This window comes from Lampris incognitus, chromosome 3 (genome assembly GCF_029633865.1).
Source record: "Lampris incognitus isolate fLamInc1 chromosome 3, fLamInc1.hap2, whole genome shotgun sequence".
In the NCBI taxonomy this organism is placed as follows: Eukaryota; Metazoa; Chordata; class Actinopteri; order Lampriformes; family Lampridae; genus Lampris; species Lampris incognitus.
The window spans coordinates 61,906,263-61,925,594 of NC_079213.1; positions in this window are offsets into that span (position 1 = coordinate 61,906,263).

The following is a 19,332-nucleotide window of genomic DNA, read 5'->3' on the forward strand; positions in this document are numbered from 1 at the left end:
GCTTACCTCATATTTCTATTCTCTATATCCCGTCCTGAGTACCGCCATCCTATAGCTCACCTCATATTTCTATCCTCTTTAGATCCCGTCCTGGGTACCGCCACCCTAGCTTACCTCATATTTCTATCCTCTTTAGATCCCGTCCTGGTTACCGCCATCCTAGCTCACCTCATATTTCTATCCTCTAGATCCCGTCCTGGGTACCGCCACCCTAGCTCACCTCATATTTCTATCCTCTTTAGATCCCGTCATGGGTATCGCCACCCTAGCTTACCTCATATTTCTATCCTCTTTAGATCCCGTCCTGGGTACCGCCACCCTAGCTCACCTCATATTTCTATCCTCTTTAAATCCCGTCCTAGCTCACCTCATATTTCTATCCTCTTTAGATCCCGTCCTGGGTACCGCCATCCTGGCTCACCTCATATTTCTATCCTCTTTAGATCCCGTCCTGGGTACCGCCACCCTAGCTTACCTCCTATTTCTATCCTCTTTAAATCCCGTCCTAGCTTACTTCATATTTCTATCCTCTAGATCCCGTCCTGAGTACCGCCATCCTAGCTCACCTCATATTTCTATCCTCTTTAGATTCCGTCCTGGGTACCGCCACCCTAGCTTACCTCATATGTCTATCCTCTTTAGATCCCGTCATGGGTATCGCCACCCTAGCTTACCTCATATTTCTATCCTCTTTAGATCCCGTCCTGGGTACCGCCACCCTAGCTCACCTCATATTTCTATCCTCTTTAAATCCCGTCCTAGCTCACCTCATATTTCTATCCTCTTTAAATCCCGTCCTGTGTACCGCCACCCTAGCTTACCTCATATTTCTGTCCTCTTTAGATCCCGTCTGTGGTGTATTGGATCGAGCACTCGGTGCTCGATTGTGTTGGACTGTCACCATTACTGACTTCTGTAATACACTGGTCGAGCCTAGTAGTGTGTGATGTCTCGTCAGTAAAGATCATACCGCATCCTCGTCTCCGTGTACTTATATATAATAGTGATTAAGTTAGTAACCCACGAATAGTAACACTACAATAGTGTGCATAAGAGAAGTCACAACATGGTGTCAGAAGACGGAGTTACGGTATAATTCGAGGGCGGTACTTCAACGAGTTCGCTGGTAGCTGAGGCAGCTAGCTAACACGTGCTAGCCTGAGCACAAATATGGAACAGTTCAAGCCGCCACCACCGCTGATACTTACCGGGAATGTCGCAGAAACCTGGAGAAGATGGGAACAGCGTTTCCAGCTGTACATGACCGCTTCAGGTGCGTTGGATAAGGAAGAGACGGTTAAAATAGCCATTCTGCTTCACACCATCGGCGAGGAGGCGCTAGAAGTGTATAACACACTCACCGTCATCCCAGAAGGAGACGACGAATCGATGGAGGACGTTCTGAAAGCCTTCAAGGACTACTGCAGCCCTCGGAAGAACGTCGTGTTCGAACGCCATCAATTCTGGTCGCACACGATGTCAGCAGGAATATCGGTGGACAGATTCATCACAGAGCTGCGCCAGAAGAGCAAAGACTGTGAGTTTGGCAGACATGAAGATGACATGATAAGGGATAAATTATTGTTCAGCATAAACGATGCCCGTTTGAAAGAAAGACTGTTACGTGATAATGAGCTTACTTTGCGCAGGGCCGTAGAGATATGTAGATCAGCCGAGCTCGCTAAGTCACAAATACAAGCGATGCAGACGTCACATGTTGTCCAAGACGCCTCAGTGGAGGCATTGAAGAAAGCAACAGGGCAAACGCGCACGGGCAGCTGGAACAAGAACAAAACGAGCAGTAAGAGGCATGTAGCAACAACTTTCTGCCACAAGTGTGGAAATAAACATGAGCCCCGTCAATGCCCAGCTTATGGTGCAGTGTGCCACAAATGTGGTAAGAACAATCATTTTTCCAAGGTGTGTAAATCAAGCACTGAAAAAAGCGGCAATTACAAGACAAAGACAGTGCATAATCTAGAAAGTGAAATTGATTCCTTACATATAGGCATGATTGGAAAATACAAAAACAAAGCAGCCCACCAAGCTAAAGGCACTGTATGGCGTGAAACAGCCACGGTCAGAGGCGTAGCAATTAACTTCAAGTTGGACACAGGCGCCGATGCAAATGTGCTTCCTATGCGCGTATTCCGGCAGCTACCAGGTCCCGTTCAGTTACGGCCCACAAAGACTGTGCTGATTGCTTTTGGTGGTGCACGACTACCCTCAGATGGTGTTGCATCTCTAGATTGCCGCACATCTAAGCATACGGCTATATTGTACTTCCATGTGTCTAGCCGAGCTGACAAGCCAATCCTGGGTGGAGATGCGTGTGAAGAGCTGCAGCTGGTGAGAAGAGTCGAGGCGCTTACAGTGGAGTCCCCACAACCAACAAAACCTCCGGCCACCAAAGAGGAGCTGCTGCAGAGTTATGCGGAGGTCTTCACAGGATTAGGCGAATTTCCTGGAGTTCATCACATACACATTGACCCCAGCGTCACGCCTGTGATTCACGCGTGCAGGAACGTACCACTCTCCATCATGGACTCACTAAGAGAGACACTCACAGACTTGCAGAACAGGAAAGTCATAACTCCTGTCAATGAACCTACAGAATGGGTGAACAGTCTTGTTGCCACAAAGAAAAAAAATGGTGCGCTAAGGGTATGTTTGGATCCTTGCAACCTGAATGAGGCAGTCAAGCGTCAACACTACTCCATTCCTACACCGGAAGACGTGCGCAGCAGGCTAACAGGAAAATCCATCTTCTCCATCCTAGATGAAAAGGATGGATACTGGCAGATCAAGCTAGATGAGCCGTCGTCTAAGCTATGCACCTTCAACACGCCGTGGGGCCGGTTCCGCTTCCTCAGACTCTCATTCGGGATCAAATCGGCCAGCGAAGTGTTTCAACAAAAGAACTGTGAGACCTTCGGCGATATCCCAGGTGTGTACATTATAGCAGACGACATGATCATCGCAGCGTCATCAGAGCGGGAACACGATGAAATCCTGCAGAAAGTAATGGAGAGAGCCAAGACCGCACATGTGAAATTTAACAGGGACAAGATTCAGTTTAAAGTTGATACTGTAAAGTACATGGGACACGTCATCACGGCGGCAGGACAGAGAGCTGACGACACAAAGATCAAAGCGATTGTCGACATGCCAACCCCGGAAGACAAACAAAATCTCCAACGTCTGTTTGGAATGACAAAATTCCTAGCGCAATACATACCAAACGAAGCCTCACTCACGGCACCCCTCAGACAGCTGCTCAAGAAGGATGTAGCGTGGCAATGGTGCCCGCACCACAGCTCAGCGCTAAAGGCACTAAAGACCATCCTCACACAAGCCCCTGTGCTGAGATACTACGATCACAAGCAGCCTCTCACTCTACAAGCAGACTCCTCAAAGGATGGACTGGGAGCCTGTCTGATGCAGGACGACCGCCCAATGTGCTATGCCTCACGAGCGCTCACCGACACAGAAAAGAGGTACGCACAGATAGAGAAAGAGTTGCTCGCTATAGTGTTTGCTGCTAAGAGATTCCACCAGTATGTCTACGGCAGACCAGTAACTGTCCAGTCCGATCATAAGCCTCTGGAGGTCATCATGCGCAAGCCGCTGAGCAAAGCACCTGCAAGGTATGCTTTTACAACTGCAGAGGTATGATCTGAGTGTAACATACACACCAGGCAAGCACATGTACATTGCCAACACACTCTCACGCGCTACAGCTAGCAGAGAAGGTGACCATATTGATGAAAACCCTTGTGATGAGAGAGTTGTGTATGCCTTGGATGCCACAGATGCCTTGAGCGAGGAAACACTCAGCCAATTAAAGAAAGCAACGGCAGCAGATAGTGTGCTGCAAGCTGTGTGTGAGAAACACAAGAAAGGCTGGCCCATGAAAAAGAAAAGTTTGGACAGAAAACTACACGCCTACTGGGCAGTAAAGGACATTATAAGCATGGAAGATGACATTGTCTTGGTCGGAGACAAAATCATCATACCCCAGAGCTTCAGGAGCACGATTTTGGAGAAGTTGCATCTTGCACACCAAGGAGTGCAGCGCACAAAAGCCAGAGCAAGAAAGTCTCTCTACTGGCCTGGCATGGCACGAGATATAGAGGCAATGGTGGAAAAGTGCGTGCATGCCAGCAGCTACAGCCCAAACAGCAGGCTGAGCCACTTATGCCGCATCAGGTCCCAGAACTGCCATGGATGAAAGTCGGAGCTGACATCTTCGAGCTACACGGTCAGTCATACCTGTTGTTAGTTGATTACCTAACCAAATATCCTGAAGTGCTCAACATATCTGACAAAACAGCATACACAGTAATCCAGAAGATGAAGTCTGTGTTTGCCAGACACGGGATTCCTAGGGAGATAGTGAGTGACCATGTCCCATTTGCCAGCTATGAGATGAAGTCATTTGCAGCTTCATGGAGTTCACGCTCACACACTCCAGCCCAGGTTTTCCCTCTTCAAATGGCATGGCTGAGAGAGCCATAAAGACAGTGAAACATGCGCTGAAGAAGGCAATGCAGACCGGCACTGACCCACATCTGGTGCTGCTGTCACTGAGGAACACACCGGTGACAGGACTGGACGTATCACCTGCACAAATGTTAATGGGGAGAGTTCTACGAAGCACATTTCCGTGCTCCAGTGCTGTGCTGACACAATCAGTCCCACAGCACATTCACAGCAAGATCCGCAACCTGCAGTTCCGCCAAAAACAACGTTACGACCAGTGTGCAAAGCCCCTGCCAGTGTTGACCCCAGGAGACACCGTACACATGCAAACGCAGCGCGGCTGGGAGCCTGCCGTTGTCATCCGACAGCGAGATGAACCACGGTCCTACACTGTGCAGACACCGGCTGGGAGGATGCAAAGAAGGAACAGGCGACATCTGAGGAAGATACATCCGAGCCTATTCAGACACGGACAGTGAGGAACATTTTGACCCAGAGGTACAACCCTCACCCTCACAAGCGCCTGTGCCAGTCGACTCACCACCACATGACCTGCCACCACACGACCCTCCTCCGGTGACTACAGGCAGTACACCCACATGCTACACAAAGTGCGGCAGAGCATTTAGGTGCCCTGCCAGATACAATGACTAACCTCAGGGTTCTTTTGTGTGATCATTCAAGTGTTTATTAAGAAAAAAAAAGAAAAAAGAAGGTGAAACAAAGAGTACAAGGTGTGTTTAACCTGAAATGTTGCAAGATTGCTGAATGTTCAAAATGTTTACATGCTAACCAACAGAATGTGAAAAGGAAATGGTTTATGTTGTTTAATGAGAGTCATTTGTCATTTAAAAAAAACATGCTTTATTAATCATTGGAGTATGCAAGTAGAAAAGACTTGTTCAGTGTTGATGCCATAGTGTTAATGGTTCGGTAAAGGGTCTATCGTTGAAGTAACTGATGAGTAGGCCACATCTCAGTTGGAAAAGAGGGATGTGGTGTATTGGATCGAGCACTCGGTGCTCGATTGTGTTGGACTGTCACCATTACTGAGTTCTGTAATACACTGGTCGAGCCTAGTAGTGTGTGATGTCTCCGTCAGTAAAGATCAGACTTGTGCCGCATCCTCGTCTCCGTGTACTTATATATAGTGATATATAGTGATTAAGTTAGTAACCCACGAATAGTAACACTACAATAGTGTACATAAGAGAAGTCATAACACCGTCCTGGGTACCGCCACCCTAGCTTACCTCATATTTCTATCCTCTTTAAATTCCGTCATGGGTACCGCCACCCTAGCTTACCTCATATTTCTATCCTCTTTACATCTGGAGAGTGGAAGCGCTGAAGCGCGCCGGGCCGCTGCGTTCCCGTTGCGCAGCGTCGGGCGCGTCTGCCAGGACCGGAAGAGCTGCGCGCCAGTTTGTTTATGGATGCTGCGTCGCTCCGTTTCCTCTGAAAGGACAGTTGAAGTCTGGAGATGATTTCCTCCCAGCGCTGAGCTGCATTACAGTCTTACTGCTTCTGAGAGCTCTCTGCTTTGATTGCCCCGAGGAGCCAACCCCTGGAGAGAGAGGGGGGGGGGTGTACAGTGTGTCCACATGGGTTTGCACCTACAGTATATGGGTCTGCGTATGCTTGTTGCCATTAACACACATGGATAGCCTGTAGCAGTAGGCAGATTAGAGGTAATATTTAACGGTATTTTCCTTTGTTTTTTCACACCCACTTGTCAACCCTCTTACTTTGCCATTGGCAGCAGCTATCCTTGGGGAGGGAGACCCATGGGCAGGGGGCCATCCCCGTTTTAAATTGGTCATTTACAACTTAATTTCTTATTGAGCATGCAAAATTAAGGTACTCAGCCTGTACTTGCTTGAGGCGTGCATTTAAACCTGCACTCTAGTACAATACTGTACCAGGGTTCCCTTTCTTTTTTAGAAAATCATTTCCCAGGGGCATCTGGGTAGCGGGGCAGTCTATAGGCCCTTTCACATGACGTCTGAGAACTTCCGTTCTGACTCCTTGCAGGGTATGCTAACTTCCGGACGGACTATGGAGTTTACGCAGTCGCTCACAAACCTGCCTGAAATACGGCTAGACGGTGTACCGCGGATTGCCGAAACATTTGCATTAACCAAACGCTCCAAACTCGACAAAGGCTACAAATTCTTCATCGAACGGTACATGTTTGATTATGCTAAATACCTTATGTTAAAGGCAATAACTTTAAATCATAGTCTGAAAAATGAGATCTTGGCAGAGAGAGAGAGAGTGAGGGGGAGATCTTGAATTCAACTAAATAACTTATGGAAAGATGGCGCCATCTCAACCAATCTGAAAATGAAGATACTACAAACAGTCATATGGCCTGTCATGATATACGGAAGTGAGGGATGGACTTTGCCTAAAATAGATGAAAAGAAAATCAATGCTGCCGAAATGTGGTTTTGCCGCCGTTTGCTGAGAATAGGCTGGATAGAAAAACGAACAAATGAAAGTGTGCTACAGCAACTTGGAACAAATATGATCCTTCTGTCGACCATTCAGAGACAACAACTAAAATATTTCAGCCATGCTCTGTGTCATAAGACCTGCAGTATTATAAAAAAAATAGACAGACAGACAGATAGATAGATAGGTAGATAGACAGACGGACAGACACAGATAGCTAGATAGATAGACGGACAGTCAGACCAGACAGACGGATTGATAGTCAGAAAAAAAATACTTTAAAGAAAGACAGACAGAATCATAGTCATAATCATATGACTATGATTAGCTAGTCTTAACGTTACCTTTCGAAATTACTTCAGGTTGAGCATTCCTGCATTTTTTGAAGTCGTCTCTACACCATGAGTCGTCTACGTCGCAAACGGAAGTGAAGATAACCTGCTTCGCGGAAAGGCGGAATTTAATTGACGACATTGTGAGAAGGGCCTATTCCGACGCCTACCAACCCGGGGATCGCCGGTTTGAATCCCCGTGTTACCTCCGGATTGGTCAGGCGTCCCTGCAGACACAATTGGCCGTGTCTGCGGGTAGGAAGCCGGATATGGGTGTGTGTCCTGTTCGCTGCGCTAGCGCCTCCTCTGGCCGGTCAGGGCGCCTGTTCAGGGAGGAGGAGAAGTTTGAAGTTTGATCTTGTTTGAAGTTTGATCTTGAAGAGACCGAGTGAAAAACGCCATTGCTTCGCTGTTGTTGTAAGTATCACTTACGGCGCTGCCCGGAAATGGTCGAACTGACCGAGTCGGAATGCGGAAGAGGGTGCATATTGGCCGTGTCTGTGGGTGGGAAGCCGAATGTGGGTATGTGTCATGGATGTTTTATAGTAGAACTGGATACAGCGCCGCCGCTCAGCCTTGCAGCCATTTTTTTCCAATGGTCACTCGCGGTATTGCAGCGAAAAATCCTCTGCGGTCCAAAAAGCATTTTCCCCATCCAGCGGTCAGCAACCACCGGGCCGCAAAGCATTTGCTACCGGCAGTGGCGCCCCCACAAATGTTTCATAGGGGTGGCCAAATTGGGCCACTGAAAACCTTGGGGTGGCATACCAAAACCAAAAGCCAAGAGTGAATTTCAGGAATTCTACTCTGGTGTTGCAGTATCCTTTATAGGCTAGTTGAAAACTGTCAATATGAGAGTTACGGAATCGCATACTGAAATACTTTGGTTTCTTATTTTTTTTTACAGTTAATGTTACTAAATATCTGATGTGCATAGACTAATACTGGTACAGCTAACAGTTTGAGCTCCACGACCATTCTGTTTTAACGTGTTATGTATCTGTATACATTGTAATGTCTGAGACGATTCATTGTTATATCGTTTCTGTCCAAAAATGAAAAATGAAAATATCAGATAGAAGCATATTCTGCATATGGGAGTCGTGCCTTGGGGGGGTAGGGATAGTATCAGGGTGATCGGCTACCGGGCCGCGAGCAAACGATATGTTTCGGCAAAATAAACAAATAAGATGATAAAGAAACAACCTGAATAATAAACCTGTATCATTACAGACTATTTGTGCTGTAATTACATTGAACTTGACACGGTCTGGCTGTGCTCCACCTTCCCTCACCATTCCCTTTCACGCCACAACAGCATGAGGATGATGACGTTAAACGAGTCATGCAACGCACGCAAGGTCATCAGTCGGTCATCACCCACTTACCTGCTCGATATGTTGCTACTAGCCACCTAGTTAGCTACCATGAGTAAAAAACAACAAACGATGCTTGAGAGTTTCTTGCGAAGAGGTAGAAGAAATAAAAGATGTAACGATCATGATAACGCAGAGACAGCAGAAGCCGAGACTATCAAAAAAAAAAAGCTTCCTTCAAAATGAAATACGAGTTGTACCCTTGGTGCAGTGAAACGAGCCCAGGACTATGGCAAGCCCTAGCATTTATTAGCTAGACGAGATATCTTGAAGTAGAGTTTTGACTAGGCGAAATGACGTTGCAGATGTCTGTAACTACGCCATTGCAGATATCTCGTCTAGCTAATAAATGTTAAAAGGGCTTGCTGTACAGGGCTCCCACTGATTCAGTGATACTGGTGAGTCGCAATGTTTCTAATATGTGCATGCGAGGAAACTATGCAGTGTTTGATATCCAAACGTTACCTTAAACGTTATGATGCTACTGACATAAACCTAACCTATATTCCGGTCTTGATTACCCCCGTCCCTCCCGCAATAATACTGTCGATGTTAAACCGGTCCGCTGTGCAAAAAAAGAAAAAAGAAAGAAAGAAAAGAAAGAAAGAAAAAAGGCCGGGGACTGTTATGGGTGGTATTATATCACCACCCAGTGGATGTTAGCTGTAGTCAATCCAAAGGAGTTGAATCAAGCGCAACTGGACTTGGTATATATCAGTGAAAACGTTTCGCCTCTCATCCAAGAGGCTTCCTCAGTTCGTGCCTTTCTGACTAGACCAAGCTAGTCTGACTGGCTGGTGATGAGACTCAGTATTTGTCCTCTAGGAGTCGTTGTCAGAGCTATTGATATGCGTGGCTCTTTGTGATCAGATGTTTACCAACGCCCGTCGCTAACAGAGCCATAGATATGAGTGGCTCTTTTGTGTACCAATGTTTGGCCGCGCCCGTCGTTATCGGAGCTATTGATATGCGTGGCTCTCCTGTGCTCCGATGTCCAGCCGCACCCGTCGCCATCGGAGCTATGGATTTGCATTTGTTTGGCAGCGACGGTCGTTGGGGGTGTTAGTTTCGACTTCATTGTTCAGTGGTGATGAGAGACGTTGGAGCCGTTAGTGACCGACTGTTGTTCTTGGAGGCTAGGCTTCTTGAGTCTCCTGGGTAGAGATGAAAGGACGGCATTGTAAGTGGGAGATAGGTGGTGTCGCAGACCTTCTCCTCTGTTGAGGGTTGGTTTTTCCAGTTTCGCATAGATAGCTTCCTTGACCCCTCTTTCAAACCATCTATCTTCTCTGTCCAAAATGTGTACGTGGCTGGCTTCGAAGGAGTATGTCTTCTCCTTTAGGTGTGGATAGACTGCTGAGACTTGTCCTGAGGAGTTTGGCCTTCTGTGTTGGGCCATCCGTTTGTGTAGTGGTTGTTTGGTTTCTCCTATGTATAGGTCAGTGCAATCCTCATTGCATTGTACGGCATACACCAGATTGCTTTTCCGGGTGTGTGGTACACGGTCTTTGGGATGAACCAGTCTTTGTCGGAGTGTGTTGCTGGGTTTGAAGTATACCGGGATGCGGTGTTTGTTGAAAATTCTCCTGAGTTTCTTGGAGCCCCCAGAAACATACGGGATGACTGTGCTATTCCTTCTGTTCCTTTTCTCCTCGTCGCTCACCTGGTTGGTCTTTTTGGAATGTGTTGCAGTTTTCACAAAGGTCCAACTGGGGTAGCCGCAGGTTTTTAAAGCTCCCCTCAGGTGTTTGTGTTCTTCTCGTTGGGCGTGAGTGCTGCTGGGTACATTGTCAGCTCTGTGTTGCAAAGTTCTGATGACACTCAGTTTGTGTTCCAGCAGGTGGTGTGAGTCGAAAAGTATATATTGGTCTGTGTGTGTAGGTTTCCTGTAAACCCCAATGTGGAGGCTCCTGTCTTCCCCAATGTGGACGTCGCAGTCCAAGAAGGGCAAACTGTTGTTCTTTACGTCTTCCCTTGTGAACTTAATGTTCTTGTCCACTGAGTTGATGTGTTTGGTAAACGCTTGCACCCCTTGTGTTTGGATTTTGACCCATGTGTCGTCCACATACCTGAACCAGTGGCTCGGAGGTGTTCCTCTGAAGGAGTCCAGGGCCCTGTGTTCTACCTCTTCCATATATAAGTTGGCCACAATGGGTGATACTGGTGAGCCCGTTGCACAGCCGTGTTTCTGTCTGTAAAACTGGCCCCTGAATTGGAAATATGTAGTGTTCAGGCAAAGGTCCAGTAGTTGGCAAATCTGGTCTGGGCTGAGGTTGGTCCTATTGTGGAGGGTGCCGTCCCGTAGCAAACGTTGCCTCACAGTTTCCAAAGGCTCCATGGTTGGGATGCAGGTGAATAACGAGGTCACGTCGTAGGATACCATGGTTTCATCTGGTTCCAGTTTTACGCCTTGGACCTTGTCCACGAAGTCAACGGAGTTTTGGATATGGTGAGGTGTTTCGCCCACTAAAGGGGTCAAGATGTTGGCTATATGTTTGGCAATGTTGTACGTGACCGAGTTTATGCTGCTGACGATGGGCCTGAGGGGGGTTCCATCTTTATGGATCTTAGGGAGTCCATATATGCATGGAATGTTATCTTGTGGGTAGAGACGGTGGTATTGTATCTGATCAATGGTTCCTCCTTTTTGTAGTTTCTGTAGGTACTCTATTATTCTCCTCTTGTAACCACTAGTAGGATCGCGTCTCAGAGATTCATAGGTGTCGGTGTCGCTGAGTAATTATGTGATCTTGGCATGGTAGTCTGTTGTGTTGAGGATAACCGTGCATCTCCCCTTATCTGCTGGAAGGATAGTGATGTTTTCGTCCTTGCTCAGGGCTGTCACGGCTTTCCTTTCCTCCATGGTTAGGTTGGAAGGAGGGAGTTTCGCATTGGACAGAGCTGCTGATACCTTTAACCTAAGCTGTTCCGCCTCGGTTTCCATTAGCTTGTTTTTCCTTATGGCTGATTCTGTGGATGTGATGAGGTCAACTATAGGTAGTTGTTTGGGTGTCATGGCGAAGTTCAGTCCTTTGGCTAAGACCTCCTTCTCTGATTGTGAAAGTACCTTGTCCGACAGATTCTTGATCCATCTGTTCTGCGTTCCGTTTTGTGTGGGATGTTCTGTCTTTTGTCTCCAGGTAAGTATATCGGCTTGGCTAGTGTTGTTGGTTCGTCGCTGTAAGTTTTGAAACTTCCTTGTTTGCCTTTCTTTGGTTTTGTGGTGTTGAGATAGTTGGGCTTTCTTGGTGAAATCAGTAATCCTCTCCAAGACTGCACCAGGCAAGTGGGATGTTATTTGCTGGAGTAGTTGGTCAGATTTCTCCTTCAGCCCTTCAATAGTGAAATGGACCTGTCTCACTCTTTCATTCAGGAGTTGATTCTGTGCCTTCTCTATGATTCTGTCTGCTCTATGTCCTTTCATTGTGGTACACAGGCGCAGGCTAGTGGGTATGAGCCTGTGTTGTCTGCATCTCAGATTGAATCGCAAGTGGTTTCTGTAGTCTGCAATCTTCCGAGCCATCCTTTCATATTCCATCACCATTTTAAGGGTGTCAGACCCAAATTGTTCCGCAACATGTCTGTGAATGTTCTCATTCATCCTGGTCATGGTTATCCAAAGGAGTTGAATCAAGTGCAACTGGACTTGGTATATATCAGATGTGGTTGGTAAACATCTGATCACAAAGAGCCACGCATATCAATAGCTCTGACAACGACTCCTAGAGGACAAATACTGAGTCTCATCACCAGCCAGTCAGACTAGCTTGGTCTAGTCAGAAAGGCACGAACTGAGGAAGCATCTTGGATGAGAGGCGAAACGTCTTCACGGATATATACCAAGTCCAGTTGCACTTGATTCAACTCCTTTGGATAACCATGACCTGGATGAATGAGAACATTCACTGACAAGCTGTAGCCAATGTTACGTAAGGCACACAGTCTCCTGAGTCCGCCGGTTCACCTCTGTATTGTAGATACTCATGGTTCGACACTAAAGCCCATTAACTGTTAACTTGGAGTATGCCTCGTTCTTACACACCACTAGCTCAAACATGGAGTCAGAAGTGGACCTTTGATTCGTCGATTTGGTGGCTGAAGGGATATTGAGCCATCAAGCGAGTTTTGCAAGTTTTTTTGTTTTGCTAATGCTAGCTAGCCGTACTGCAGTAACAGCAGTGAATAGCCATGGCCGCAACCATACCCCCGCCAGCTCCCATGAAGCTCACTGGCAACCTGAGTGCGAATTGGGAAATCTTCCGAGCAGAATATGAAGATTATGCTTTAGCCACAGGGCTGGTGGACAAGGACAAGAAGGTCCAGGCGGCGACTCTGAGGAGCGTCATGGGAGTTGAATGTCGACTTATCTACAAACACAACTGAAACCTGACCGACGCGACCGTCATACTGGACTCATTGGAAAGGTATTTCAAGCCCGCTAAAAATGTGATTTACGAGCGCTATGTTTTTGGCTGTTGTAAACAGGAGGAAGGTGAAACAATAGACTGTTTTCTGACACGGCTCAGGGAGAAAGTTTCCACGTGTGAATATGGAGCCCTAAGAGATGACTTAATCAGGGACAGAACAGGCATTGACATTGCTAAAGAGGGCACACGCAGACGGTTGTTGAGGGAAAAGGACCGTCTCTAGCCAGGGCTATTGAAGCGTGCACAGCAGCAGAGCTGAGTGATTTGCAGTTGAGATCCATGGAGCAGGAGAGATCACTCGTGGACAATGTCAATGTAGTAGGGAAACAAAAATTCAAAAGATCCGACAGTACTACAGAGAAAATGAGTGGGCACCCCAGATCACAAGGTGGGGGCCTCTCCGCATGCAAATACTGTGGCACAGCACATGAGTGGGGAAGAGAACACTGCCCAGCATATGGCAAGACCTGCAATGCTTGTGGCACAGCCAATCACTTCGCGAGAGTTTGCAATAAAAATAAGAAAAAAGGATGGTAAACTCCACGCAGTTGAGGGACTGAACATGGATAAAGACAACACAGTCATGGACACAAATGATGTGTATGCAACACAAAGCATTGGTGCAGTGGGAACAAAAGGCAAGAAATGGTTTGTCAATCTTCGCCTTATTGGCAAACTACAGAGATGCCAGCTTGACTACGTGCGACAACATGAGTCTCAGGGACAAGAAGAGGCTAGCTCCCAGGGAGAAACTAAAGCGTAGTAGCAGCACGCTGAAAATGTACTCAGACCAAGGTCTGCCATCATTGTGGGCCCTTACCACTGAGTTTGTTGTACGGGACAGCAAATACAAGCTGGATTTTGAGGTTGTAAATACACGACAGTTGGCACTGCTGTCAGGGTCCACGTCAGAGGAGATGGGGCTCATACACTTCACCATCCCAGAGGAGCTCAGAGTAGATGGGCTCAATGCAGTGGACGACAGCCTCACCATGCCTCTCACCAGAAGTACAGTCATTAGAGCATATCAGGATGTCTTCACTAGTCCTGTGGAGGCACACCCCGGAGAGGTTCATTTCGACTTGGATCCAGCAGTTCAGCCGGTGCAGAGTGCGCCACGCAATGTTCCAGTGGCTATGAAGGAAGCTGTGAAGGCTCAGCTCGACCGATATGAAAGAGAGGGTCATATCACATCAGTCAGTGAGCCCACGGATTGGATCAGCAATATGGTTATAGTCAAAAGACCAGAAAAGCTGCGTATAATATGTCTGCAGCCACACCATCTCAACCAGGCACTCAGGCGCTCGCATTACTTCATGCCCACACTGGAGGATGTGCTCTATAAGCTGTCTGAAGCCAAGGTCTTCACACTGGTCGATGGAAGACATGCTTTTCTTCAGTGTAAACTGGATGAGGCTAGCAGCCTCATGACCACCTTTTGGACCCACTGGGGCCGGAAGAGATGGTTGAAACTTCCGTTTGGTGTGTCAGTAGCCCCAGAGGTCTACCAAAGGAAACAGCATGAGCTGTTGGAAGGGCTTGAGGGAGTGGAGCCTATAGCTGATGACATCCTCATCGTTGGCTGTGGCGACAGTGAGGAAGAGGCAAACAAGGACCATGATGACAAGCTGGTAGCCCTTCTGGACTGCTGTCGACAAGTGATACTACGGCTCAGTGTCAAGAAGCTTCAGTTTAGAGTGTCTGAGGTGCGGTTCCATGGCCACATCCTGTCTGCTGCAGGTCTAAAAAGTGACCCGGAGAAAGTCAGAGCGGTTTTGGACATGCCAGCCCCATCCGACGTCAAGGGTGTGCAGAGATTCATCGGATTCGTCACGTACTGGACTAACTTTCTGCCGCAGCTCTCAGAAGTATGCGAGCCTTTGAGGAGACTCAGAAAAAAGGACTCACAGTCTGGCACTGGCTGCCGAAGCACAATGCAGCTGACAGGGAGATAAAACAGCTTGTGACACAGACGTCTGTGCTGCAATACTACGATGTGTCAAAACCCGTCACAGTACAGTGACTCCAGCCAGCATGGCATGGGCTGCTGACTGATGCAGGAGGGACAGCCTATTGCTTTTGCATCGAGGGCACTCAAACCTACAGAGCAAAACTATGTGCAGATAGATGCCTGCCCTTCCTCTCCTCACATAAGTTTTTCTTTTTTTACATGATGATGCTGGTCAGGTGGCTTGGGACCTGGACTGTTCCATTGGCATGTGGACACTGCTTGGCATCCTGTGCATCATGTTCTTCATAAATTGTATGTCCATTATAATTCTGTTATCCTCTTTCAATGTTGTATTATGTAAATTGCGTTAACACAACATCCATTGCACGCTGTCCGTCTTGGGAGAGAGATCCCTCCTCTGTTGCTCTCCCTGAGGTTTCTTCCTATTTTTTCTCCCTGTTAAAGGGTTATTTTTTAGGGAGTTGTTCCTTATCCGATGAGAGGATCTAAGGACAGGATGTTGTGTTGCTGTTAAGCCCACTGAGGCAAATTTGTGATTTGTGATATTGGGCTATACAAATAAAATTGATTTGATTTGATTTGATAGAGAAGGAATGCCTCAGCATAGTATTTGCCTGCCAGCATTTCCATCATTATCTGCACGGCCGAGACAATATCACAGCGGAGACAGATCACAAGCCTCTCGTAGCAATCTTCAGCAAGCCTCTCCTCAATGCTCCCAAGCGCTTGCAGAGCATGCTACTGGCTCTTCAGAATTACAACCTGAGGGTGATCTACAAACCAGGACTGGACATGTTTGTAAGTGACACATTAAGCAGGGCTGTCACTTCCAAAACACACCCTGGCTCTATGCATGCAGAGCACACAGTCTGCGGTATGGTAGACGAGCAGCTGGCAATTGAGCACATAAATATGGCCAACTATCTGAATGTCACAGACAAAAGGCTTCTACAGATACAGCAACACACAGACAACGACAGACAGCTGCAAGTCGTGAAGTCTGCTATCCTGAAGAGTTGTCCCACTGATAAGGATGAAACAGAGCAGGCAGTCAGAGAGTTCTGGCCTATCAAAAGGAGCTAAGTGTCCAGAACGGAGTCTTGTTTAGGGGGCAAAGAGTGGTGATCCCAAAATCATTGCATCCTGAGATGCTTCCCAGAGTACATGGCAGTCACATCGGTGGTGAGGCCTGCTACAGACAAGCATGGGAGACCATATACTGACCTGGAATGCAGAGCAAAATCAAGGATTATGTCAGTAAATGCTCTACATGCAATGAGTATGCGATTGAGCAGCACAAGGAGACAATGCTGAGCCAGAGCCATGAACTGCCCACACGCCCCTGGCAAATCATAAGTCTGGATCTTTTCCAACACAGTGGGAAAGACTTTCTGATTGTAGTTGATCACGACTCAGATTTCTGGGAGATGGATGTTCTGCCAGACCTTAGCGCGGAGACAACAATAAAATGATGCAAGGCTCAATTTGCTCATTATGGGCAACCTGACAGAGTCATTTCCGACAATGGGCCCCAGTTCGCCTGTACTCAGTTCCGCCAGTTCGCTGTGGAGTGGCGGTTTGACCACATCGCCTCCTCACCAAGACATTCCAAGGCCAACGGGAAGGCGGAAGCAGCGGTCAAAATCGCAAAGAACCTGTGCAAGAAAGCACTATGGGATGGCGAGGATGCCTGGAAGGCAATCTTACAATGGAGAAACACCCCAACGAAGGGTATGAACAGCAGTTCTGCCCAACGACTCATGTCATGGCGTTTAAGGCAGCTCTGACACTGGTTGATGCACATCTTGAGCCACACATCGTTATGGATGTCGTAGACAAACTGTGGCATAGGAAACAAGTCTCGAAACTCATCTACGACAGAACTGCTAAAGACTTATCTGAGCTTGCAGTGGGAGAAGCAGTTTGGATGAAACCACTACCAGGGGACAGGCCTGGCATCTGACAATGGGGAGTGTGTCTGCAGAAAGCGGCCCCACAGTCATATCTGGTAGAGGTCGAGGGCTCCTTGTATCGTCTCAATCGAGTCGATCTATGTATGTCAGAGCCAAGGCCATCAAAAAACCCTAGGGCTGGCACAGAGGGGCGTTCATCTGAATGCAGTGGGTCTCAGCCACAGAGTGTAATGACAGAGGGTGAGAGAACATGCACATTCTCTCCTCAACCCTCTCCCAGCAGGCTCTACAGCAGTCCACGGGCTTTGGACACCTCTGCTGTCCCATCGTCACCCCATTCCCCTGCTCTCTCTCGATATGGTGGTCAGACACGGCCTCCCAACAGACTGAACCTATAAGCTCACATGGACTGGTTCTAATGTTCAGTTTTAGGCAGTCTGGTGATAGTGGCTGAAGGGAAGGGGGGGGGGGATAGACGGGCTGTTTAATTGTTTTTGAGATCTACATAGAACCATGTCTTGGGTGAAGTTCATAAGTTATTTCAAGAAGTGTTTTGTTTACTTAAAGGAAAGGGAGATGTTGATGTGGTATTATAGCACCACCCAGTGGATGTTAGCTGTAGTCAATGTTACGTAAGGCACAGTCTCCTGCGTGTGCCGGTGTGGGTTCCATTTCTGCTCGAGTACAATATCGACTCGGAATCCTTCGACTACATATGACGTCACGGATTATAATCGAGCAAGCCCGAGCACATTCGGAGCGAGCCCGAGCACATTCAATGTGTTTTTTACAATCCACGTTGACATTGAGTTGGTTATGTAAAGGTGCCAGGGCCGAAGGCCCAAGCAACGTCTAACGTCAATCTATTGTTTCCCACTGTTCCTAAACTGAACTAGCCCCTACCCAATCATAATGCGTGAAGTAGTGATGTCATCTGTAGTCGTAGGACCCCGAGCACATCCGGTAAGGCGAGTAGATCAAGTACCGACACTGGTTCATCTCTGTATTGTTGACACTCACAGTTCGACACTAAAGCCTATTAACTGTTAACTTGGAGTATGCCTCATTCTTACACACCACTAGCTCAAACAGGGACCCCGTCCATAGACCACCATTGTAAAAGAGATGCCTGTAAAACTGTTGACAGGACACCTGCAGCCAAAATCACGGTCAATTATTACTCTTTGTATTATATATTTTTAAGCCATGGGTTTTAATCTTTTTAAAATGTTTCCAAAGCCCAGAAAAATATTTTTTTGCATGACGTCACGGCTGTGTATGAGCACGCTACGCGCGGTCATGTTGTGTCTCGGGAACAAGGATCTTTGCTTGGCTAAACAAACGCTGTTCGGATGAACAAAAATCAAAGGTAACGGTGAATAAATGACACAAAGCTGAGCCTTCTCTTTCACACATCAAGATATGTTGAGTTTGTGGTTTTGCGAATTAGCCGTGGGTTAGGGTTTAAACTCTTTTTGAATTTCCATTGTTAGCAAGCTTTAACATTAGCTATCGTTACAGTACGATCTGGCAATGTTAAGGTCAGTTGTAAGCTAGCTAGCTAAATGCTTCAGTGCGCATCGTTTGTTTCAAGTCAGTGCGCTTCGAGGTTCCGCGCTGTCTATTGGCCGACGCAACAGCCAATCACGGCTACTTCCGTGCCTACAGCCCGTTGGATCTAGCCTCAACCCGAGCAATTCTCATATGAATGAACAGGCGCCATTTTTAGATCCGGCATACTCTACTATGCTTATTTTCAGTCACGTGATTCTGATGACGCGCGAGATTCAGATGGAGGCAGGAAGTGAAAAGCAGAATGGACGAGATGGATCTAGTTTAGCTCGAACTGTGCTAGTTTAGACGATATTATGAGAGAAAGGTGTAAACAGAAAGTAAGACATGTTGGACATGATCTTATGTTATGAAGAGTAATTTTTTTGACGAAGTGGTCACTGCACACACGCACGTTATCCGACTCCGCCCCTCCCGACCGCAGACGAAGGTTCACAAGCCATTTTTTTCCGGCGTTTTCGGTCAATTTCTTGCATTTTTCCCCCCTCATGAACAACAACTTTTGGTGCTCAATAAAAACTCCTTGTGGTTTCTCAGTTAATGACGCCAAACATAGGCATTTCGAAAGTTTGTGATGGTGCTCCCTATGTAGTAAGTCACTTCCTGCCCTCCATCTGTAGTTCGTGACGTCATACGCAAACAACCTATAATACGTCCATGGCATGTGTCCTGGTCGCTGCGCTTGCTCCTCCTTTGGTCGGTCAGGGACTGGGGGGAATGGCGTGGTCCTCCCGTGCGCTACGTCCCCCTGGCGAAGCAGCTCACCGTCAGGGGAAAAGAAGCGGCTGGCGAGTAAGACAT